The sequence below is a fragment of the Meriones unguiculatus genome, chromosome 14 (genome assembly GCF_030254825.1).
Source record: "Meriones unguiculatus strain TT.TT164.6M chromosome 14, Bangor_MerUng_6.1, whole genome shotgun sequence".
In the NCBI taxonomy this organism is placed as follows: Eukaryota; Metazoa; Chordata; class Mammalia; order Rodentia; family Muridae; genus Meriones; species Meriones unguiculatus.
The window spans coordinates 49,935,136-49,948,885 of record NC_083361.1 but is presented as its reverse complement, the minus strand read 5'-3'; the positions used below and the strand labels follow the sequence as shown (position 1 = coordinate 49,948,885).

Sequence of the window (13,750 nt, the reverse complement as noted above, 5' to 3'; positions counted from 1 at the left end):
GACTGATATCCCTCTTTTGAAGACAGATAGGTAACTTAGCCTTGTGGATCCGTGTATGAATCAGTTGATTGGAATCTGTGTTGGATGGCATCCTTGTGTGGTACCCTCATTCCGGGGGGGGGGTGGCTCTTTGAAACACATGATATCCTTGTAGGAAAGCTGTAGAATGAGGACATGGCGGGGATGTCCTCAGAGATCTAGGAAGGAATGGCCTCTGTTGGCACAGGTCTTCTCAAAGTTAAAAATTTCACGTAGGGTGGCTTCCTTTACTTTATTTTGCTTTCTCTTGTGTGACTCAGGTATTCCTCGGTGTAGAAATTGCGGAATGGCTTCCCTGTGGGTGTGTAGTACGAGAGGCAGCTTCTGGGTCTTGGGCTGTCAATCAAGACTGGCTTGAGAACTCTACCCATGAGCAGGGACAAAAGGAATTGGACTTTCACTTAGAGGTGGCTTTGTTGGTAACTGCATTCCTGAAGGGTTTCAGCTCTCCAGGGTCATCGGAGCCTCAGTGGTTTACCACTGTGTGCGACCAGCAGGAAACATTTGCTTTGATACAGTGCCTACGCCTGAAGGCACCTTTCCTGGTCCTTGGACCACAGGGATCCTGCTGAGTGAGAAAGGGATCGTGAATGACAGACAGAGCGACGGAGAGAGACTCAGACACAAAATTTACAGACATAGGTAGAGAAAGACATGCAAAGAGAGACAAAGTTGGTGTGCCTTTGGAATGTCCCTTGCATCCTGAGACCTACTGCAGAATCTTTAGTGACCGTTGAGTCCTGTCCTGTGTCTTGATATTGTTGTGTAGAACCACGAGGCCCGCTGAAAATGCAGAGGAGGACCTCCGTGGAGGCAGAGATGTGTCTGTGGGCATGGCTGGCTCATGGCTCGGGCCTGGCTTGAGTGCCAGGCCTCCATTGGAGTATTGCCAGGGGAGGCTGCTCCCTTGGGGAACAGGGTCCAGATTTGGTGTGTTTGTAGGTGCTCTCATTCTCTTGGGAATTTCCTACAGGCTGGAGTTGGAGCAAGCTGTGTGTTGGAGAGGGTGAGATTATTTGTTTGAAGTTAGAGAGACTCAGCAAAGTGTGTAAAGGCCCTGGGGGGTAGCCAAGAGTCAGTGGGGCAATCCCTTCCTACCTAGCCTTATCCAAATTTTGTCTGGAAGCCGAGGGGACCAACACCGTGCCCTCCTCCTGATGCGGCAGGGCAGGCTGGAGGGTTTGGGAGAGCAGGAGTGGTGAGAGGGCATGTGTGGTCTGACCATCCCTTCCTGTCTGCTAGGCCCCAGGTTTCCCTTTGCATCGGTCCCACTGTAATGGGGGCTTGTCCTTTGTGCTGTCTTCACAGTGTCTCCTTCCTTGGCCAGCTTGGGCCTACTGTAGAAGAAATGGGCCAGCATCATACCGTGAGCGCCGTTGGCACCTGATTTAGCCTCCAGCGAGGATGCTTGGTGCTGGTGACCTAGCTGCCTGCATCGGAGGACAAAGGTAAGCCACCCATGAATTCTGCCAGGTGCTCAGGATGGTCGGTTCTTGGTGGAACTGCGAGGGCAGAGCAGGGCGTGTCACTTCAGCCCCAGGAAGTACAGGCCGGCCTCTGGATGCCCCCACGTGCAGAGCTTGGTGCCCTTGCTCCACGGTTCTGGTTGGGGAAGGCCGAGGAATTCCTCGCACTCACCAACACCCGCATTGTCCAGAGGAGCCCCGAAACTCTTTATGCAAGGGCACTCCAGTGTGCTTGGATCGATGATGATTCCTAGTCAAACATTCCTTGGAAAAGCTGAACAAAATGAGTGAAAACTCAATACCACCTCTCTCATCGGGACTGAGGTCCGGCACCTTCGGGTCACCCACCTTCTCAGGGGGTCAGACACAGGCTGGGAATCCACTCCTCTGCTCTTCCCTTCCTCCACCTGGAGCCTCACTGCCTCCAGGAGGGCCGGTGCTTTCTCATCTCGGCTAGAAGGGTTTGTCCTTTGGCAAGACAGGCCTCTGGGACATGCTGAGATGCTGCCTTTGGTGTGGAGGAGATGCGTTGCCCAGATCCTAGGGAGATAGGTGATAGCCGCCTTGTGTGCCCTGCAGGCACCTTGAAGCCTCTGGAGGCTTGTAGCAGTGGCCACAGAGCTGGGCTCAGTCTACTCTGAGAGTGGGGCCCTGAGTGTCACCATCCTAGAAGCCAGGAAGTGGCAGTGGTGCAGTGCTTCCATGCTGAGACAGCCCGGTGTCAAGCCTGCACATGCTATATGGGTCCTGTGACACAGTCTCCCAGGGCCTGAGGGAATGTGGTGACATTTGAGAGTAGGACCCCCATGTTGAGGGCAAAGAGTGAAAGTGTCTGTTGTTGTGTGCCTGACATTTTCTCAGGTCCCCTTCGTGGAAGGTGTTAGGGAGCCAAGACAGGGAGTGGAGCCCTGAGAGGCGGCTCTATATGTATGTATTTATTTATTTTTTTAAGATTTCTTCCACTTTCACACTCTCCATGTATTCCAGGACTGATAGACCTCTTTTGAAGACAGATAGGTAACTTAGCCTTGTGGATCCGTGTATGAATCAGTTGATTGGAATCTGTGTTGGATGGCATCCTTGTGTGGTACCCTCATTCCGGGGGGGTGGCTCTTTGAAACACATGATATCCTTGTAGGAAAGCTGTAGAATGAGGACATGGCGGGGATGTCCTCAGAGATCTAGGAAGGAATGGCCTCTGTTGGCACAGGTCTTCTCAAAGTTAAAAATTTCACGTAGGGTGGCTTCCTTTACTTTATTTTGCTTTCTCTTGTGTGACTCAGGTATTCCTCGGTGTAGAAATTGCGGAATGGCTTCCCTGTGGGTGTGTAGTACGAGAGGCAGCTTCTGGGTCTTGGGCTGTCAATCAAGACTGGCTTGAGAACTCTACCCATGAGCAGGGACAAAAGGAATTGGACTTTCACTTAGAGGTGGCTTTGTTGGTAACTGCATTCCTGAAGGGTTTCAGCTCTCCAGGGTCATCGGAGCCTCAGTGGTTTACCACTGTGTGCGACCAGCAGGAAACATTTGCTTTGATACAGTGCCTACGCCTGAAGGCACCTTTCCTGGTCCTTGGACCACAGGGATCCTGCTGAGTGAGAAAGGGATCGTGAATGACAGACAGAGCGACGGAGAGAGACTCAGACACAAAATTTACAGACATAGGTAGAGAAAGACATGCAAAGAGAGACAAAGTTGGTGTGCCTTTGGAATGTCCCTTGCATCCTGAGACCTACTGCAGAATCTTTAGTGACCGTTGAGTCCTGTCCTGTGTCTTGATATTGTTGTGTAGAACCACGAGGCCCGCTGAAAATGCAGAGGAGGACCTCCGTGGAGGCAGAGATGTGTCTGTGGGCATGGCTGGCTCATGGCTCGGGCCTGGCTTGAGTGCCAGGCCTCCATTGGAGTATTGCCAGGGGAGGCTGCTCCCTTGGGGAACAGGGTCCAGATTTGGTGTGTTTGTAGGTGCTCTCATTCTCTTGGGAATTTCCTACAGGCTGGAGTTGGAGCAAGCTGTGTGTTGGAGAGGGTGAGATTATTTGTTTGAAGTTAGAGAGACTCAGCAAAGTGTGTAAAGGCCCTGGGGGGTAGCCAAGAGTCAGTGGGGCAATCCCTTCCTACCTAGCCTTATCCAAATTTTGTCTGGAAGCCGAGGGGACCAACACCGTGCCCTCCTCCTGATGCGGCAGGGCAGGCTGGAGGGTTTGGGAGAGCAGGAGTGGTGAGAGGGCATGTGTGGTCTGACCATCCCTTCCTGTCTGCTAGGCCCCAGGTTTCCCTTTGCATCGGTCCCACTGTAATGGGGGCTTGTCCTTTGTGCTGTCTTCACAGTGTCTCCTTCCTTGGCCAGCTTGGGCCTACTGTAGAAGAAATGGGCCAGCATCATACCGTGAGCGCCGTTGGCACCTGATTTAGCCTCCAGCGAGGATGCTTGGTGCTGGTGACCTAGCTGCCTGCATCGGAGGACAAAGGTAAGCCACCCATGAATTCTGCCAGGTGCTCAGGATGGTCGGTTCTTGGTGGAACTGCGAGGGCAGAGCAGGGCGTGTCACTTCAGCCCCAGGAAGTACAGGCCGACCTCTGGATGCCCCCACGTGCAGAGCTTGGTGCCCTTGCTCCACGGTTCTGGTTGGGGAAGGCCGAGGAATTCCTCGCACTCACCAACACCCGCATTGTCCAGAGGAGCCCCGAAACTCTTTATGCAAGGGCACTCCAGTGTGCTTGGATCGATGATGATTCCTAGTCAAACATTCCTTGGAAAAGCTGAACAAAATGAGTGAAAACTCAATACCACCTCTCTCATCGGGACTGAGGTCCGGCACCTTCGGGTCACCCACCTTCTCAGGGGGTCAGACACAGGCTGGGAATCCACTCCTCTGCTCTTCCCTTCCTCCACCTGGAGCCTCACTGCCTCCAGGAGGGCCGGTGCTTTCTCATCTCGGCTAGAAGGGTTTGTCCTTTGGCAAGACAGGCCTCTGGGACATGCTGAGATGCTGCCTTTGGTGTGGAGGAGATGCGTTGCCCAGATCCTAGGGAGATAGGTGATAGCCGCCTTGTGTGCCCTGCAGGCACCTTGAAGCCTCTGGAGGCTTGTAGCAGTGGCCACAGAGCTGGGCTCAGTCTACTCTGAGAGTGGGGCCCTGAGTGTCACCATCCTAGAAGCCAGGAAGTGGCAGTGGTGCAGTGCTTCCATGCTGAGACAGCCCGGTGTCAAGCCTGCACATGCTATATGGGTCCTGTGACACAGTCTCCCAGGGCCTGAGGGAATGTGGTGACATTTGAGAGTAGGACCCCCATGTTGAGGGCAAAGAGTGAAAGTGTCTGTTGTTGTGTGCCTGACATTTTCTCAGGTCCCCTTCGTGGAAGGTGTTAGGGAGCCAAGACAGGGAGTGGAGCCCTGAGAGGCGGCTCTATATGTATGTATTTATTTATTTTTTTAAGATTTCTTCCACTTTCACACTCTCCATGTATTCCAGGACTGATAGACCTCTTTTGAAGACAGATAGGTAACTTAGCCTTGTGGATCCGTGTATGAATCAGTTGATTGGAATCTGTGTTGGATGGCATCCTTGTGTGGTACCCTCATTCCGGGGGGGTGGCTCTTTGAAACACATGATATCCTTGTAGGAAAGCTGTAGAATGAGGACATGGCGGGGATGTCCTCAGAGATCTAGGAAGGAATGGCCTCTGTTGGCACAGGTCTTCTCAAAGTTAAAAATTTCACGTAGGGTGGCTTCCTTTACTTTATTTTGCTTTCTCTTGTGTGACTCAGGTATTCCTCGGTGTAGAAATTGCGGAATGGCTTCCCTGTGGGTGTGTAGTACGAGAGGCAGCTTCTGGGTCTTGGGCTGTCAATCAAGACTGGCTTGAGAACTCTACCCATGAGCAGGGACAAAAGGAATTGGACTTTCACTTAGAGGTGGCTTTGTTGGTAACTGCATTCCTGAAGGGTTTCAGCTCTCCAGGGTCATCGGAGCCTCAGTGGTTTACCACTGTGTGCGACCAGCAGGAAACATTTGCTTTGATACAGTGCCTACGCCTGAAGGCACCTTTCCTGGTCCTTGGACCACAGGGATCCTGCTGAGTGAGAAAGGGATCGTGAATGACAGACAGAGCGACGGAGAGAGACTCAGACACAAAATTTACAGACATAGGTAGAGAAAGACATGCAAAGAGAGACAAAGTTGGTGTGCCTTTGGAATGTCCCTTGCATCCTGAGACCTACTGCAGAATCTTTAGTGACCGTTGAGTCCTGTCCTGTGTCTTGATATTGTTGTGTAGAACCACGAGGCCCGCTGAAAATGCAGAGGAGGACCTCCGTGGAGGCAGAGATGTGTCTGTGGGCATGGCTGGCTCATGGCTCGGGCCTGGCTTGAGTGCCAGGCCTCCATTGGAGTATTGCCAGGGGAGGCTGCTCCCTTGGGGAACAGGGTCCAGATTTGGTGTGTTTGTAGGTGCTCTCATTCTCTTGGGAATTTCCTACAGGCTGGAGTTGGAGCAAGCTGTGTGTTGGAGAGGGTGAGATTATTTGTTTGAAGTTAGAGAGACTCAGCAAAGTGTGTAAAGGCCCTGGGGGGTAGCCAAGAGTCAGTGGGGCAATCCCTTCCTACCTAGCCTTATCCAAATTTTGTCTGGAAGCCGAGGGGACCAACACCGTGCCCTCCTCCTGATGCGGCAGGGCAGGCTGGAGGGTTTGGGAGAGCAGGAGTGGTGAGAGGGCATGTGTGGTCTGACCATCCCTTCCTGTCTGCTAGGCCCCAGGTTTCCCTTTGCATCGGTCCCACTGTAATGGGGGCTTGTCCTTTGTGCTGTCTTCACAGTGTCTCCTTCCTTGGCCAGCTTGGGCCTACTGTAGAAGAAATGGGCCAGCATCATACCGTGAGCGCCGTTGGCACCTGATTTAGCCTCCAGCGAGGATGCTTGGTGCTGGTGACCTAGCTGCCTGCATCGGAGGACAAAGGTAAGCCACCCATGAATTCTGCCAGGTGCTCAGGATGGTCGGTTCTTGGTGGAACTGCGAGGGCAGAGCAGGGCGTGTCACTTCAGCCCCAGGAAGTACAGGCCGGCCTCTGGATGCCCCCACGTGCAGAGATTGGTGCCCTTGCTCCACGCTTCGGGTTGGGGAAGGCCGTGGAATTCCTCGCACTCACCAACACCCGCATTGTCCAGAGGAGCCCCGAAACTCTTTATGCAAGGGCACTCCAGTGTGCTTGGATCGATGATGATTCCTAGTCAAACATTCCTTGGAAAAGCTGAACAAAATGAGTGAAAACTCAATACCACCTCTCTCATCGGGACTGAGGTCCGGCACCTTCGGGTCACCCACCTTCTCAGGGGGTCAGACACAGGCTGGGAATCCACTCCTCTGCTCTTCCCTTCCTCCACCTGGAGCCTCACTGCCTCCAGGAGGTCCGGTGCTTTCTCAACTCGGCTAGAAGGGTTTGTCTTTGGCAAGACAGGCCTCTGGGACATGCTGAGATGCTGCCTTTGGTGTGGAGGATATGCGTTGCCCAGATCCTAGGGAGATAGGTGATAGCCGCCTTGTGTGCCCTGCAGGCACCTTGAAGCCTCTGGAGGCTTGTAGCAGTGGCCACAGAGCTGGGCTCAGTCTACTCTGAGAGTGGGGCCCTGAGTGTCACCATCCTAGAAGCCAGGAAGTGGCAGTGGTGCAGTGCTTCCATGCTGAGACAGCCCGGTATCAAGCCTGCACATGCTATATGGGTCCTGTGACACAGTCTCCCAGGGTCTGAGGGAATGTAGTGACATTTGAGAGTAGGACCCCCATGTTGAGGGCAAAGAGTGAAAGTGTCTGTTGTTGTGTGCCTGACATTTTCTCAGGTCCCCTTAGTGGAAGGTGTTAGGGAGCCAAGACAGGGAGTGGAGCCCTGAGAGGCGGCTCTATATGTATGTATTTATTTATTTTTTTAAGATTTCTGCCACTTTCACACTCTCCATGTATTCCAGGACTGATATCCCTCTTTTGAAGACAGATAGGTAACTTAGCCTTGTGGATCCGTGTATGAATCAGTTGATTGGAATCTGTGTTGGATGGCATCCTTGTGTGGTACCCTCATTCCGGGTGGGTGGCTCTTTGAAACACATGATATCCTTGTAGGAATGCTGTAGAATGAGGACATGGCAGGGATGTCCTCAGAGATCTAGGATGGAATGGCCTCTGTTTGCACAGGTCTTCTCAAAGTTAAAAATTTCACGTAGGGTGGCTTCCTTTACTTTATTTTGCTTTCTCTTGTGTGACTCAGGTATTCCTCGGTGTAGAAATTGCGGAATGGCTTCCCTGTGGGTGTGTAGTACGAGAGGCAGCTTCTGGGTCTTGGGCTGTCAATCAAGACTGGCTTGAGAACTCTACCCATGAGCAGGGACAAAAGGAATTGGACTTTCACTTAGAGGTGGCTTTGTTGGTAACTGCATTCCTGAAGGGTTTCAGCTCTCCAGGGTCATCGGAGCCTCAGTGGTTTACCACTGTGTGCGACCAGCAGGAAACATTTGCTTTGATACAGTGCCTACGCCTGAAGGCACCTTTCCTGGTCCTTGGACCACAGGGATCCTGCTGAGTGAGAAAGGGATCGTGAATGACAGACAGAGCGACGGAGAGAGACTCAGACACAAAATTTACAGACATAGGTAGAGAAAGACATGCAAAGAGAGACAAAGTTGGTGTGCCTTTGGAATGTCCCTTGCATCCTGAGACCTACTGCAGAATCTTTAGTGACCGTTGAGTCCTGTCCTGTGTCTTGATATTGTTGTGTAGAACCACGAGGCCCGCTGAAAATGCAGAGGAGGACCTCCGTGGAGGCAGAGATGTGTCTGTGGGCATGGCTGGCTCATGGCTCGGGCCTGGCTTGAGTGCCAGGCCTCCATTGGAGTATTGCCAGGGGAGGCTGCTCCCTTGGGGAACAGGGTCCAGATTTGGTGTGTTTGTAGGTGCTCTCATTCTCTTGGGAATTTCCTACAGGCTGGAGTTGGAGCAAGCTGTGTGTTGGAGAGGGTGAGATTATTTGTTTGAAGTTAGAGAGACTCAGCAAAGTGTGTAAAGGCCCTGGGGGGTAGCCAAGAGTCAGTGGGGCAATCCCTTCCTACCTAGCCTTATCCAAATTTTGTCTGGAAGCCGAGGGGACCAACACCGTGCCCTCCTCCTGATGCGGCAGGGCAGGCTGGAGGGTTTGGGAGAGCAGGAGTGGTGAGAGGGCATGTGTGGTCTGACCATCCCTTCCTGTCTGCTAGGCCCCAGGTTTCCCTTTGCATCGGTCCCACTGTAATGGGGGCTTGTCCTTTGTGCTGTCTTCACAGTGTCTCCTTCCTTGGCCAGCTTGGGCCTACTGTAGAAGAAATGGGCCAGCATCATACCGTGAGCGCCGTTGGCACCTGATTTAGCCTCCAGCGAGGATGCTTGGTGCTGGTGACCTAGCTGCCTGCATCGGAGGACAAAGGTAAGCCACCCATGAATTCTGCCAGGTGCTCAGGATGGTCGGTTCTTGGTGGAACTGCGAGGGCAGAGCAGGGCGTGTCACTTCAGCCCCAGGAAGTACAGGCCGGCCTCTGGATGCCCCCACGTGCAGAGCTTGGTGCCCTTGCTCCACGCTTCGGGTTGGGAAGGCCGTGGAATTCCTCGCACTCACCAACACCCGCATTGTCCAGAGGAGCCCCGAAACTCTTTATGCAAGGGCACTCCAGTGTGCTTGGATCGATGATGATTCCTAGTCAAACATTCCTTGGAAAAGCTGAACAAAATGAGTGAAAACTCAATACCACCTCTCTCATCGGGACTGAGGTCCGGCACCTTCGGGTCACCCACCTTCTCAGGGGGTCAGACACAGGCTGGGAATCCACTCCTCTGCTCTTCCCTTCCTCCACCTGGAGCCTCACTGCCTCCAGGAGGTCCGGTGCTTTCTCAACTCGGCTAGAAGGGTTTGTCTTTGGCAAGACAGGCCTCTGGGACATGCTGAGATGCTGCCTTTGGTGTGGAGGATATGCGTTGCCCAGATCCTAGGGAGATAGGTGATAGCCGCCTTGTGTGCCCTGCAGGCACCTTGAAGCCTCTGGAGGCTTGTAGCAGTGGCCACAGAGCTGGGCTCAGTCTACTCTGAGAGTGGGGCCCTGAGTGTCACCATCCTAGAAGCCAGGAAGTGGCAGTGGTGCAGTGCTTCCATGCTGAGACAGCCCGGTGTCAAGCCTGCACATGCTATATGGGTCCTGTGACACAGTCTCCCAGGGTCTGAGGGAATGTAGTGACATTTGAGAGTAGGACCCCCATGTTGAGGGCAAAGAGTGAAAGTGTCTGTTGTTGTGTGCCTGACATTTTCTCAGGTCCCCTTAGTGGAAGGTGTTAGGGAGCCAAGACAGGGAGTGGAGCCCTGAGAGGCGGCTCTATATGTATGTATTTATTTATTTTTTTAAGATTTCTGCCACTTTCACACTCTCCATGTATTCCAGGACTGATATCCCTCTTTTGAAGACAGATAGGTAACTTAGCCTTGTGGATCCGTGTATGAATCAGTTGATTGGAATCTGTGTTGGATGGCATCCTTGTGTGGTACCCTCATTCCGGGTGGGTGGCTCTTTGAAACACATGATATCCTTGTAGGAATGCTGTAGAATGAGGACATGGCAGGGATGTCCTCAGAGATCTAGGATGGAATGGCCTCTGTTTGCACAGGTCTTCTCAATGTTAAAAATTTCACGTAGGGTGGCTTCCTTTACTTTATTTTGCTTTCTCTTGTGTGACTCAGGTATTCCTCGGTGTAGAAATTGCGGAATGGCTTCCCTGTGGGTGTGTAGTACGAGAGGCAGCTTCTGGGTCTTGGGCTGTCAATCAAGACTGGCTTGAGAACTCTACCCATGAGCAGGGACAAAAGGAATTGGACTTTCACTTAGAGGTGGCTTTGTTGGTAACTGCATTCCTGAAGGGTTTCAGCTCTCCAGGGTCATCGGAGCCTCAGTGGTTTACCACTGTGTGCGACCAGCAGGAAACATTTGCTTTGATACAGTGCCTACGCCTGAAGGCACCTTTCCTGGTCCTTGGACCACAGGGATCCTGCTGAGTGAGAAAGGGATCGTGAATGACAGACAGAGCGACGGAGAGAGACTCAGACACAAAATTTACAGACATAGGTAGAGAAAGACATGCAAAGAGAGACAAAGTTGGTGTGCCTTTGGAATGTCCCTTGCATCCTGAGACCTACTGCAGAATCTTTAGTGACCGTTGAGTCCTGTCCTGTGTCTTGATATTGTTGTGTAGAACCACGAGGCCCGCTGAAAATGCAGAGGAGGACCTCCGTGGAGGCAGAGATGTGTCTGTGGGCATGGCTGGCTCATGGCTCGGGCCTGGCTTGAGTGCCAGGCCTCCATTGGAGTATTGCCAGGGGAGGCTGCTCCCTTGGGGAACAGGGTCCAGATTTGGTGTGTTTGTAGGTGCTCTCATTCTCTTGGGAATTTCCTACAGGCTGGAGTTGGAGCAAGCTGTGTGTTGGAGAGGGTGAGATTATTTGTTTGAAGTTAGAGAGACTCAGCAAAGTGTGTAAAGGCCCTGGGGGGTAGCCAAGAGTCAGTGGGGCAATCCCTTCCTACCTAGCCTTATCCAAATTTTGTCTGGAAGCCGAGGGGACCAACACCGTGCCCTCCTCCTGATGCGGCAGGGCAGGCTGGAGGGTTTGGGAGAGCAGGAGTGGTGAGAGGGCATGTGTGGTCTGACCATCCCTTCCTGTCTGCTAGGCCCCAGGTTTCCCTTTGCATCGGTCCCACTGTAATGGGGGCTTGTCCTTTGTGCTGTCTTCACAGTGTCTCCTTCCTTGGCCAGCTTGGGCCTACTGTAGAAGAAATGGGCCAGCATCATACCGTGAGCGCCGTTGGCACCTGATTTAGCCTCCAGCGAGGATGCTTGGTGCTGGTGACCTAGCTGCCTGCATCGGAGGACAAAGGTAAGCCACCCATGAATTCTGCCAGGTGCTCAGGATGGTCGGTTCTTGGTGGAACTGCGAGGGCAGAGCAGGGCGTGTCACTTCAGCCCCAGGAAGTACAGGCCGGCCTCTGGATGCCCCCACGTGCAGAGCTTGGTGCCCTTGCTCCATGCTTCGGGTTGGGGAAGGCCGTGGAATTCCTCGCACTCACCAACACCCGCATTGTCCAGAGGAGGCCCGAAACTCTTTATGCAAGGGCAATCCAGTGTGCTTGGATCGATGATGATTCCTAGTCAAACATTCCTTGGAAAAGCTGAACAAAATGAGTGAAAACTCAATACCACCTCTCTCATCGGGACTGAGGTCCGGCACCTTCGGGTCACCCACCTTCTCAGGGGGTCAGACACAGGCTGGGAATCCACTCCTCTGCTCTTCCCTTCCTCCACCTGGAGCCTCACTGCCTCCAGGAGGTCCGGTGCTTTCTCAACTCGGCTAGAAGGGTTTGTCTTTGGCAAGACAGGCCTCTGGGACATGCTGAGATGCTGCCTTTGGTGTGGAGGATATGCGTTGCCCAGATCCTAGGGAGATAGGTGATAGCCGCCTTGTGTGCCCTGCAGGCACCTTGAAGCCTCTGGAGGCTTGTAGCAGTGGCCACAGAGCTGGGCTCAGTCTACTCTGAGAGTGGGGCCCTGAGTGTCACCATCCTAGAAGCCAGGAAGTGGCAGTGGTGCAGTGCTTCCATGCTGAGACAGCCCGGTGTCAAGCCTGCACATGCTATATGGGTCCTGTGACACAGTCTCCCAGGGTCTGAGGGAATGTAGTGACATTTGAGAGTAGGACCCCCATGTTGAGGGCAAAGAGTGAAAGTGTCTGTTGTTGTGTGCCTGACATTTTCTCAGGTCCCCTTAGTGGAAGGTGTTAGGGAGCCAAGACAGGGAGTGGAGCCCTGAGAGGCGGCTCTATATGTATGTATTTATTTATTTTTTTAAGATTTCTGCCACTTTCACACTCTCCATGTATTCCAGGACTGATATCCCTCTTTTGAAGACAGATAGGTAACTTAGCCTTGTGGATCCGTGTATGAATCAGTTGATTGGAATCTGTGTTGGATGGCATCCTTGTGTGGTACCCTCATTCCGGGTGGGTGGCTCTTTGAAACACATGATATCCTTGTAGGAATGCTGTAGAATGAGGACATGGCAGGGATGTCCTCAGAGATCTAGGATGGAATGGCCTCTGTTTGCACAGGTCTTCTCAAAGTTAAAAATTTCACGTAGGGTGGCTTCCTTTACTTTATTTTGCTTTCTCTTGTGTGACTCAGGTATTCCTCGGTGTAGAAATTGCGGAATGGCTTCCCTGTGGGTGTGTAGTACGAGAGGCAGCTTCTGGGTCTTGGGCTGTCAATCAAGACTGGCTTGAGAACTCTACCCATGAGCAGGGACAAAAGGAATTGGACTTTCACTTAGAGGTGGCTTTGTTGGTAACTGCATTCCTGAAGGGTTTCAGCTCTCCAGGGTCATCGGAGCCTCAGTGGTTTACCACTGTGTGCGACCAGCAGGAAACATTTGCTTTGATACAGTGCCTACGCCTGAAGGCACCTTTCCTGGTCCTTGGACCACAGGGATCCTGCTGAGTGAGAAAGGGATCGTGAATGACAGACAGAGCGACGGAGAGAGACTCAGACACAAAATTTACAGACATAGGTAGAGAAAGACATGCAAAGAGAGACAAAGTTGGTGTGCCTTTGGAATGTCCCTTGCATCCTGAGACCTACTGCAGAATCTTTAGTGACCGTTGAGTCCTGTCCTGTGTCTTGATATTGTTGTGTAGAACCACGAGGCCCGCTGAAAATGCAGAGGAGGACCTCCGTGGAGGCAGAGATGTGTCTGTGGGCATGGCTGGCTCATGGCTCGGGCCTGGCTTGAGTGCCAGGCCTCCATTGGAGTATTGCCAGGGGAGGCTGCTCCCTTGGGGAACAGGGTCCAGATTTGGTGTGTTTGTAGGTGCTCTCATTCTCTTGGGAATTTCCTACAGGCTGGAGTTGGAGCAAGCTGTGTGTTGGAGAGGGTGAGATTATTTGTTTGAAGTTAGAGAGACTCAGCAAAGTGTGTAAAGGCCCTGGGGGGTAGCCAAGAGTCAGTGGGGCAATCCCTTCCTACCTAGCCTTATCCAAATTTTGTCTGGAAGCCGAGGGGACCAACACCGTGCCCTCCTCCTGATGCGGCAGGGCAGGCTGGAGGGTTTGGGAGAGCAGGAGTGGTGAGAGGGCATGTGTGGTCTGACCATCCCTTCCTGTCTGCTAGGCCCCAGGTTTCCCTTTGCATCGGTCCC

General features: G+C 52.8%; 5 non-coding genes across 5 annotated transcripts; all 5 read left to right on the top strand.

Moving 5' to 3' along the window:
- The first annotated feature begins 1,739 nt into the window (after positions 1-1,739).
- On the top strand, positions 1,740-1,833 carry LOC132647522 (small nucleolar RNA SNORD116). Its single transcript, XR_009585887.1, has one exon. It is a non-coding gene; the product is annotated as a small nucleolar RNA SNORD116 (small nucleolar RNA).
- Positions 1,834-4,228: 2,395 nt separating this feature from the next.
- Positions 4,229-4,322, top strand: LOC132647520 (small nucleolar RNA SNORD116). The gene has a single exon (XR_009585885.1). It is a non-coding gene; the product is annotated as a small nucleolar RNA SNORD116 (small nucleolar RNA).
- Positions 4,323-6,717: 2,395 nt separating this feature from the next.
- LOC132647519 (small nucleolar RNA SNORD116) lies at positions 6,718-6,811 on the top strand. Its single transcript, XR_009585884.1, has one exon. It is a non-coding gene; the product is annotated as a small nucleolar RNA SNORD116 (small nucleolar RNA).
- A 2,393-nt stretch (positions 6,812-9,204) lies between these two features.
- On the top strand, positions 9,205-9,298 carry LOC132647518 (small nucleolar RNA SNORD116). Its single transcript, XR_009585883.1, has one exon. It is a non-coding gene; the product is annotated as a small nucleolar RNA SNORD116 (small nucleolar RNA).
- Positions 9,299-11,692: 2,394 nt separating this feature from the next.
- LOC132647517 (small nucleolar RNA SNORD116) lies at positions 11,693-11,786 on the top strand. The gene has a single exon (XR_009585882.1). It is a non-coding gene; the product is annotated as a small nucleolar RNA SNORD116 (small nucleolar RNA).
- The last annotated feature ends 1,964 nt before the right edge of the window (positions 11,787-13,750 follow it).